Source organism: Rhinolophus hipposideros (assembly GCF_964194185.1).
Source record: "Rhinolophus hipposideros genome assembly, chromosome: 5".
Classification (NCBI taxonomy): Eukaryota; Metazoa; Chordata; class Mammalia; order Chiroptera; family Rhinolophidae; genus Rhinolophus; species Rhinolophus hipposideros.
Genome location: NC_138051.1, coordinates 38,577,990 through 38,588,357, shown reverse-complemented (window position 1 = coordinate 38,588,357; position 10,368 = coordinate 38,577,990).

The window sequence follows — 10,368 nt, the reverse complement described above, 5'->3', positions numbered from 1 at the left end:
ATCATTACCATATCAATGGTACATACAATCTGGAATTATCCCAAATTCTTTGTCTTAATCCATTCAGGCTGTTATAACAGGATATCTTAAGCTGGGAGGCTTACAAACAACAGAGATTTATTTCTCATAGTTCTAATGGCAGAGAGTCCAAGATCAAGGTTCCAGCAGATTTGATATCTGGTGAGGGTACCACTTCCTGGTTCATAGACTGCTGTCTTCTTGCTGTGTCCTCACATGGTAAAAGGACTGAAGGAGCTCTCTGGAGTCTCTTTTGTAAGAGCACTAATCCCATTCATGAGGGTTCAACCCTCATGACCAAATCACTTCCCAAAGCCCCCACCTCCAATACCATCACACTGGGGATTAGGTTTCAACAAATGAATTTTGGGGAGATACAAGCACTCAGTCTATAGCATTCTTCAATCAACCTCAAAAGTACCCCAGGAATTCCACATTATTTAAGATGTGAGTACCTTTTAGGGAGATAGCATAATCCAAACTAAATCTTCTCTCCTCCAAAATTAAAAGAATTATTATATGAAAAAGGTACTTGGCTTGTCTTTGATTCCTTAATTCAGTTAGTCAACAAGCATTTATTCGAGACTGTAGTAGTTTTTCTATTTCTGATGTAACAAATTACTACAAATTTAGTGGTTTAAAACACACTTTTATTATTATTCAGTACTAGATGTCAGAAGTTCAAAATGGGTTTCGCTGGGCTAAAATCAAGGTGTTGGCAGGGCTGTTTTTCCAGAAGTTCCAGGGGGAATCTAATTCCTGTTGTTTTCCAGTTTCTAGAGGCCACCCACATTTCTTGGCTCATGGCTCCCTCCATATTCAAAGCCGCGTCCAGCAACGTAAGGAAGTCCTTCTCACTCCATCTCTGATTTTCCTTCTTCTGCCTCTTTCTTCTACACATAAGGCCTCTCTTACTTACATTGGGTCCACCAGATAACCCAGGATAATATCCCCATCTCCAGATCAATTGATTAGCAACCTTAATTCAGTCAGCAACATTAATTCCCCTTTGGGAAGAAACCTTACATATTTACAGGTTCCTGGGATTAAGAAGTGGACATTTTTGAGGAGACATTGCTGTGACTACCGTAAAGGCTATCACTCTGTGTGATATTCCAGAGGCTGCTTCAGAGAACAGAAGTAGAGCCAGTGAGTGGCAGTCAGAAGTGCTGAGTTTGTTGTCTTATGTAAATTATCCCTCAACTAAGATTTTTAAAAGTTAATAGATTGACATTCAAGGCCCTCCAAAATCCTAATAATACCCGGGGGACCAAAAACTGATACACATTTTAATAGATGTTATCTATGTATTACTTTTCGATGTTAAATTGAATTATGGTACCAATGTGTAGTATGACGTTCACTCAAAAGACGGTATTAATCACCTAATGCTAGTGTCACCATGGGACAGGCAGGACAAAGAAAATGGCGGGAGCACAGTTGTTGTTCGCACTTCCATCGAGATGTGAGTTTACCTCGACAAGAATTTGCCAGGACAATGGATAGGATGAAGAGGTGCAGTTGAGTTTCACCCACATTCTCTGGATTTAACACCCCTTGACTTCTACCTATGGGGGACCTTAAAAGATGTGATATACCATAGAAAACCAGCTACACTGGCAGTACTTTGGGAAGAAATTGAAAAGGCATGAGCAGCGATACAAGTGGACACTTTGGTCAACGTTGCTCAAGCAGTAGCTCCCCGTAATCAGAAGTATCTGGATGCTGCTGGTAACCACTTTGAGCACCTCTTGTCATCGCAGAAGTCAAACGTGACTTGTGTCTTTTCATCTTTTGTTATCGGTATATATTGAGTATTAGAAATTTAATACAATTTTTTCCTTTCTTAAAATGTGTATAAATTTGTTTTTTTGGCACCCTCTGTAGTTATGGCTACCACTTAGTAAGAATTTACTCTGACTTTATATACATTACCACCAACTGTCCTCACAACAACCCTCTGAGACAGGGTACTCAATTCCCTTTCAATAGATGAAACTAAGGTTCAGAGAGACGAAGTGGGTTGTCCACCTCTCGTCAGCGGCGGAAGTGGGAATGGAGCTAAGTCACTGTGAACTCCACAGCCTGTGCTCTAACCTCCAGCCTCTTCCTTCGGTGTGTGCTCCATGCTCTAAAAAGGCAGCCTATGCTCCAAGTCCAAGGATGGTGTCCCCAAACCCCCAGGCACACTCCCACTATGAGACCGCTCAAGGATCCATTTTAAAACCACCACTACTGAGAAGCCTTCCTTAGCCCCTCACTGGAAAGTCGTTGCTTCTTCTTGTGGGCTCACATAGCTCTACTAATTAGTTTTCAGTCTGTCTTAAGACCTTATTATAGCTGACAGAGTTTATTCTTGCCTGCTTGAATTTGTGGATTCAGAGAAATGCCTTGCCACCCAGATGTGTGGAGATGTCACGATGGTGTTATGTTGTGAGTTACCTTCTTTTACTAGATTCTAATCTCTCTGAGAATGGGGGCCCTTTCTTACTCATTGTTGTATTCTCATAGTGCCTTGTCAGTTCATTGTGCATTGTACATTCAAAACCATGTTTTGAGATACTTTGAGGCACGAAGGCTCTGTGAGTTCATTTAGGCACTCCCTCTGCCTTAAATATATAGCAAGGATAGATAAAATATAAAAAGAAAACACCAAAATGATAGTTCTGAGCTCAAAAACAAGATTATCACCTCTGTGACCCTGAACTAAAGAGAAACACAAGTCATGAGCAAGACTAAAGCCTCAAGGCTTCAAGATCCTACTGGAGGTGCAGGGGAGGCAGCTTAGAGAACAAAAGTACTCCAGTCTCGAGTTAAGCTCAGGGCTTGAAGCCAAGGCTTGGGGCAGTTTCTCCACAAGAGAAAAGAGACTGACAAACATAGCTGCTGATAACTGCCAGACATGTAGCTTACTTGGATTATAAAGGAAATTTTGCATAAATAATAAAAGATTGAGGATTACATAACAATAGAAGTAATATATGACAAAATTAGTGGAGTGGGGAGACTTGACAGCACAATATGCGAATGGGATAGCAAACCAAAGACCATAGATGATACCTCCAGACACTTGGGTGGCAAGGCATTCCTTGAATCCACAAATTCAAGCAGGCAAGAATAAACCCTGTCAGCTACAAAACTTGTGTGAAATCAGAATCTGTGCAGAGAGAGGCAAAGGGGAAGAGCTTGGCTTTTTGACAACACTGAACGTCAGAGAACAACCCCCCCCCCCCCATCACAACTCTCAGTGGAAGCTAGGAGGGGACCCTGCAGGGTCGAGCTCACCAAAGAATGCAACAGCACCAGAAGACGCAGTAAGGTCTCATGGTGATGAGGCAGACTAGGCCCTATAAACTCTCAGAACTGCAAACAAAACTCCTTCCAAGACAAAGCCCTACAATGAGGAGAAACTGCTGGGAATGAAATCTCAGGGACAGGGACAAATGGGAAGAAGGTCCAAACAAAAGTAGGAGAGGGAATCAGAAGCGGCAAATCTCAGAACATATGAGGCCATATTTTTTAAAATCACTATGTAAATACAACTAAAGAGGAAGCTGTCCTCTAAAACTTGAAATTATATATTGAAAGGATATGCCAGGTATTTGGGAAAATTGATCAAGAATGGGCAATACAGAGATATGCTCTATTGAAACTATTGGAGCTAAAGGAAAAAGAAACAATTATTGGTATCCAGGCAAAAAAACCCCATGGGAAAAAGTTACGTATTTTTTGTTAGTTAACACTTTATCCAGAAAGCAATGGAGTAACATATTTAAAGACACTTAAAAAAAAGAAAATGTGAACCACAGATTTTGTATCCAGCCAAATTGATCTTCAAGTATAAAGGCTATAGAAAAACTGTTAGAAATATTGCAAAAACTCATAGACTACTGTTCTTTCTGAGAAATCAACCAAAGAAAAATATCAAAGTCAAATAGTCAAATTTAGAAAAAAAAACAACTGAGATTTTTTAAAGCTAGGTGGTGGACACACCCACCTTGCTATTTGTTTCAAAACTTTTCTGAGCATTAGAAATATTTTCTAATTTAAAAAATATTAAGGAATTATTTTGGCCCTCATTTTCCTTATAGATAATATGGGGTAGTAATTCTCACAACATAGATTTGTGGTTAAGAGTCTGAAACCAGAGGGCTTTGCCGTTTATGAGCAGGTGACATTGGAAGAGTTACTTAACATTTCTGTACCTCATTGAAAAAAAATGGGATAATAATCCACACTCTTACCATTGTTAAGTAGATTAAATATGCTAATATTTGTAAAACTCTAAAACAACACAAAGGAAACAGTTGTGTTTGTTAAACAAGTTAAAACAAATATTTTAAATGTTGAGAATTAAAAATAACAAAGTTTACAAAAGTACAAGAGTACCTTGTATGTAGTATATGCTGGAACAGAGCATTAGGAACAATTATTATCATGTTAAATAGTTTCCAGGTATGAAAAAAGGACCTACAGTCTCCTTAAAAGAAATAATAACAGAATTGGAAGAAGGCGGAACAGTTCCAATAGTATGCAACATATTTCTAGAAGACACTACTGGTGTATTGCAAAAGCTCAACATCTATGAGATTTAACCCTTTCCTCACCCCAGGTTTGTGGGTAATGTGAGACGGTACTGGTAGAAATACATGCTTCATTTTACAATGGAAGTTTGAGCAAGTAACAAATGATTCTGGCTCTTTTTTTTTCCTCATACGGGTATATACATTTCAGTAATTGGATCAAGGGTACCTCAGGGACACAAATAAGAAAATGTGGATGAAAAAGGAGTGCTGTAATAAATCTAACCAAAGGGTGATCAGATCATAAATTCCTAACTGGTTAGGTCATAGTGGGTGGTCACTCCTCAGGCCTAGAACTTCCCTAAAAGGTTATCTTTACCTTAAGCAATCCTTGTCCATTGTTTTTGTGCATCTAGGTTAACACCCCTTTGAAATGTCTGCTTTTCAGACCCCTTAGAGAACACCCTCAAGAGAGCACATAATCTGAACTACTCTGTAATCAAATCCCATACCTGCTTTCTCCCACCTTCATGTAATCTTCTTTCATTCCAAATGTATAAAAGAAACTTCAAAACTGTCATTTTCTGGAGCACTTGAGATCTGCTTCCTGGCATTGTGGTCAGTTTGGCTCAAGTAAACTTGTAAAAATTCCCTACAGCTTTGGATAGTTCTTAGGTCAATAAAAGTATTTCCTAACAGTGAAGATTTAAATGTTTAAAGGGTCTCATTTATTATTTTCATCCATTTTACGTATTGATGTTACATGATACATACATTTCATTCTAATAAAAGACTACTGCTAACAGCCTGTAAAAACTATTGAAAAATTGTTTGTGGGACTGGATTATGATCTTTGGCTTTAGCAATTTCTTCAGACTCTTCATGTACATTTTTGCCCAGTAAGCATTTGCAGACCTTGTTTCCGTGAGGCATTCCCACCGCTCCGGTGCTTGGCTAGGACATCTTCCTGCCCGCACGCTGCCCAGATGGCTCCCGCCCATCTCGCACTCTCCCTCTCTGCCCTCCGGCCACCTACTGTCCATACTGCTCCTTAGCTCTTTCCGGACAAATTGGGGACGCTTTTGTTGTTTCCGTAAGCGTGAGCTCCCTGGGCGTAACAGGAGCTCACAGTTCTTTTCGCTTTCTCTCGGCCAAATCAATCCTTGGTGAATTAAATTTTACCTCCAGAAGAGACACACTTAGACAACTTTAACAAAAGCAGGGTGGGCGTTCGGTGACGGTGGAATGATCGCTGGGCGTTGGGAGGATCCACCCAGTTGACTTCGGCGGGTGTCTCCCCCCCACCCCGGCAGGGAAGGGAAGCGCTCCCTCCCGCCGCCCCAGCCACGTGCTTGCGGCCCGTGGCTCTGCTCTCGGGCCTGCAGCTGGGGCCCTTCCACGCTGCGGACAAAGGGGCTTGTGTCCTGCTGCCCAGTCTGAGCCTTTCCCTGCCAAGGCTGGGGCAGAGCGTGTGGCCTCATCGTGTGGCCCGCCTCCCTAGTGGGCCAGCGGAGCCCGTGGGTTAGGCCGCTCCCCTGACACCAGCCTCGTCCCCTGCAGGAGTCTCCGCTGAGCTGTCGGTAGAAAGTCCAGGTGGCAACCTTGTGTTCCACCCAACATTTCGGGGCACGCTCGCGCCACGTTCTGGCACAGCCATCTGTGCCAGAATGGGTCGGAATGTAAAATTCCCTTCCCCGTTTTCCTGATCCAGCTTCCTCCACTCCACCTCTCTCTGTGTCTCAGAGAGGGCCCAATCAGCTTCTCTCCTTTGTTTTCTCCCAGGGAAAAACAGGAATTTGGGAAAAGGAGAGGAGTCGTGCCTAATATTTATTGAACTTGCCCACATGTCGGGCACTCTTCTAGGCACTTAGAGACTTAGTTTTAGTAAATCCTCAAAAGAACTTGTGAAATAAATATTATTTTCCACATTCAAGTTTTCAATTCTTAGAAAACTGAGGTTGGAGTTTTTCCTCTCTGTGCCCTTCATCATCCACCAAATCCTCCAGTTTTGAATTTTACTAGACTCTTCCCTTCCGTTTACTCCCATGCCCATAGTCATTTAATGACTATTTATTGAGTGCCTACTGTACGCTAAGATGCTACTGTAATGAATAAAGCAGACAAAAACCCAGGGCTCACACACCTGGGGGGAAGGGGTGACAATCACCAACAGTTATTATAATTACAAAAGGGTAACATGAGAGCCCTCAAGTCAAATTCCCCAGGTGCTGGGGGACAGAGCTTTATGGTGAGGGCGTATGACCTGGTCTAAGTTGGCAAAGGGCAGGAAGCTTCCAGAATTGTTGCAGTAGTCTACAGAATGGGAGGTCTCAGGATGCTGATGGCAGGAAGAACCCATTCAAAAGGAACTAGGAGAGTGGAATCAACAGGACTTAAAGACCTGTTAGTTGTGGATGGTGACCCAGCCTCTCTGCCACCTTTACCCTCCCTCCCTGGGGCACTGAAAAGGTGGAGGAACGAGGTCAATACCTGGGTTCTGATCCTGATTGTGCCCCTCCATGCCTGGTGACATCGTGGGCAAATCACTCTTCTGGAAAGCCTTGGGAAACCTGCATTCCTTCCTTAGACTGCAGGTACACAGTTCCCCTAGGGTGCTCCTTAAACCTTGGGGGAACATTGCAAAAAAGGTAAGAGGAACAGGTAGGAAAACTACATCATACACTAATGGAATAGTAGTACTGGCACATGGCAATGGGATAAAGAGTCTAGAAAAACGCCAATATATATGTAATATAGTACATGACAAAGGAAATAATGTATAGAAATGCATAAAGATAGGTTATTCAAGAAAATATTCAGAAAATATAGACTGGTCAATACATGGTGTTAGGAAAATCAATAGCCATTTGGAAAAAAAAAGTTGGATCCGTATCTTACAAGATACATTTTAGATGACTCAAAATGAACACTGAAAAATAAACTAGAAGAAAATATAGGTTTTTAAAAACAATCTCGAAGTAGGGAAGTCCTTTCTAAGTATGACACAAAACCCAGAAGCCACACACATACACCTGCTCATATAGACATAAACAACAACCCAACAAAAACACCATATACACGACATACCACAAACAAAGGAATAATTTCCTTAATATAAATGAGTACTTACATATTAGCAACAAGAGGCCAACAATTTAGTAGAAAAGAATATACAAACAGTTCACAGCAAAGAAAATCAAAATGGCTCTTAAATATGTAAGATGCCTCATTCATAATAAGAAAAATGCAAACTGAAATGACAATGAAATACCAGTCTCACTTATCAGATAGGCAAAAACCTATGGAAGGCAACTTGGCAACATCAACCAAAATTAAAATGCACATTCCTTTGACTTGGCAATTTCTCTTTTAGAAAATTTCCTATAGATATACTCCTAAAAGTATGAAATAATATGCCTAATAAATTCTTTGCAGCACTATTTGTAATAGCAAAGTATTGGAAACAACCTAGATGTCCACCAATAGGGAACTTGCTAAACAACTTATAACATCATACGAAGGAGTAGAGATGCGTATGTGCAGTTCGGGGAAAATCTTCATAATGTAGAGGCTCTGTAGAACATATTAGATTTGAATAACATATAAAATGGAAATGATAATTGTACTTACTGCACAGGGTTGTTGGGAAGATCAAATGAATTAAAATGAATTCTGAAAGCACTTAAAAACAATATCCAGAATCTATACCATTAGCTATTTACTTACACATGTTGTTAATAAAAAGAACAAGGAACAGAACAGTCTGTACATTAATTTATGTAAAAGAAAAATAAATATATGGGTAAAATATCCCTTAAAAACTTCACCGTAAATCAGTAATAGAGGTTGCCTCTGGAGAGAGTAACTGAGGGACTCGGGGCAAGGCACCTTATTTTCACTATCTCCATTTCTATACCTTTTTAATTTTTTACCATAGGTATTTGACACCTATTTGAAAAATTACTTTTTTAAGTAGAAAAATATCAATTAGAAACACACAAGGCAAACGTAATTAAATTTTTTAAGATGTAGAAATGATGTTCCAATCTTTTCCATTAGTGTTATTTTGTTAAAATAATTAAATATTCCAGTCATTTGAATGATTTTCAAACACTTGCTGCACACTTTCAAATTATTGATGGAGCATAGTGCTTGCACTTCCAAGTACGGTCCTTAGACCAGCAGCTAGGTATCACCTAAGAACTTGTTAGAAATTCAGAGTCTCAGGCCCCACCCCAGACGTACTGAATCAGAGTCTACATTTTAATAAGATTCTCAGGCAATTTGTCTGGGGGATCTTGTTTGAGGTATGAGAAACACTGAGCTAGAGGACATAATAAAAAAACAAAGAAATACAAAACAAAACAAAACACTGTTCTACTCATCTCATCTCTTTGACTCCCACCTCTCAAAATTGCTGTGGTTAGATGATTCTGGAAAACAAATTGCTAAGTGAAAGAAGGTAAACAAAATAACCCAAACTATACGACGGTTTGTATTACGTTCAAAAAGCTACATTGATCCATGGTGTCAAAAGTCAGGATAGAAGTTACCTTTGGGGAGGAGGGAGGAGGTAGAGATTGGAGCAAGGCCCAAAGGTTGCTTTTGGAGTGCTGGTAATATTGTTTCTTGATCTGGTTGCTAGTTATTTAGATCTGTTTGTAAAAATTCTTAAGGACTATAGACTTCTGATTTGCATACTTTTTTGTGTGTGTTCAACAAAAAGATTTTCTTTTAATTCCACTAGTATCACCTACCTCAAATCCCTTGACCATGGGAGGGTCAAGGTGCTTGAGGAAAAGATACTGAGCTGATAAAATTATCTACTCTGATTTAATTACTGATAGGTAACTCCCACACACTCAGGTCACAACTCCTGTGTACTTTCAAAGATGCCTACTATTGATTGCATTCACCCAAAAGATGACATGATCACAATAGAGCTTCAGGGTGCTCTCTGGAGTGGTGGGAGGAGAAAGAGATGCAGGCTCTGCTCTCTGACTTAGTGGGTTTCCAGCCTGTAACCTCCTGCATGTTACTCTGCATTTCTGTCCTCTGGGAGGATAATTATATTCCCACCTTAGAGGAATGCTCTCTGTATTAAATGAGATAATGGATATGACGTGCTAGGTGCCATGCCTGGCACATAGTAGGAGACGATTCATGGACAATTCTCGGAGAGTAAAGGTCTCAATCAATAATTCCCAAACACTACCTCACAGATAATCATTACCTGCAGTTAAAGCTAATTACAGCAGGAAACATTCTGAAAGCCACTTCCCTGGAAATCAGTTCAGGTCTAATGATCCACGTGGGAACCAGAATCTGGAGTACCAGAAACAGGTTTTTCAGGATATTTGCTTTCAGAAACACCCACCCCATTCCATTGCCTTCAGCCAGCACTGCAATACCTCTCTGTCCCGCCCAATCTTCCCACACCCCTCCACACAGAGCTGGGCCTGTTTCTCAGGTCTCCTGCTGCTCGTTCCCATGAGCTTGCTCTAAAAGCTTCTAAACTAAAATTTTCCAGTGGAAATACTTAGAAGCAAACTTCATACTATTTTTAATCCTCAAGAGGCTCACCGTTCTCTTTGCCCACTTGTTTCCAGAACTTCTCCTGGCTCCAGGCAAGTGTAAAGGTGAGAACAAAGTCTCTACACCCCATATAGAAGGAAAAGTCTGATAGAGGGGTAGGAGACAGCCAAAGCAGTCTCTTTGTCATTGTTCCAAGGTAAACAACTTTTTCAAAACATCTGCATTTTCAAAAGGTCAATGGTTATCTCTAGGTGGTAGGATATAGGTATTTGGCATTTTAAAAATGATTTTC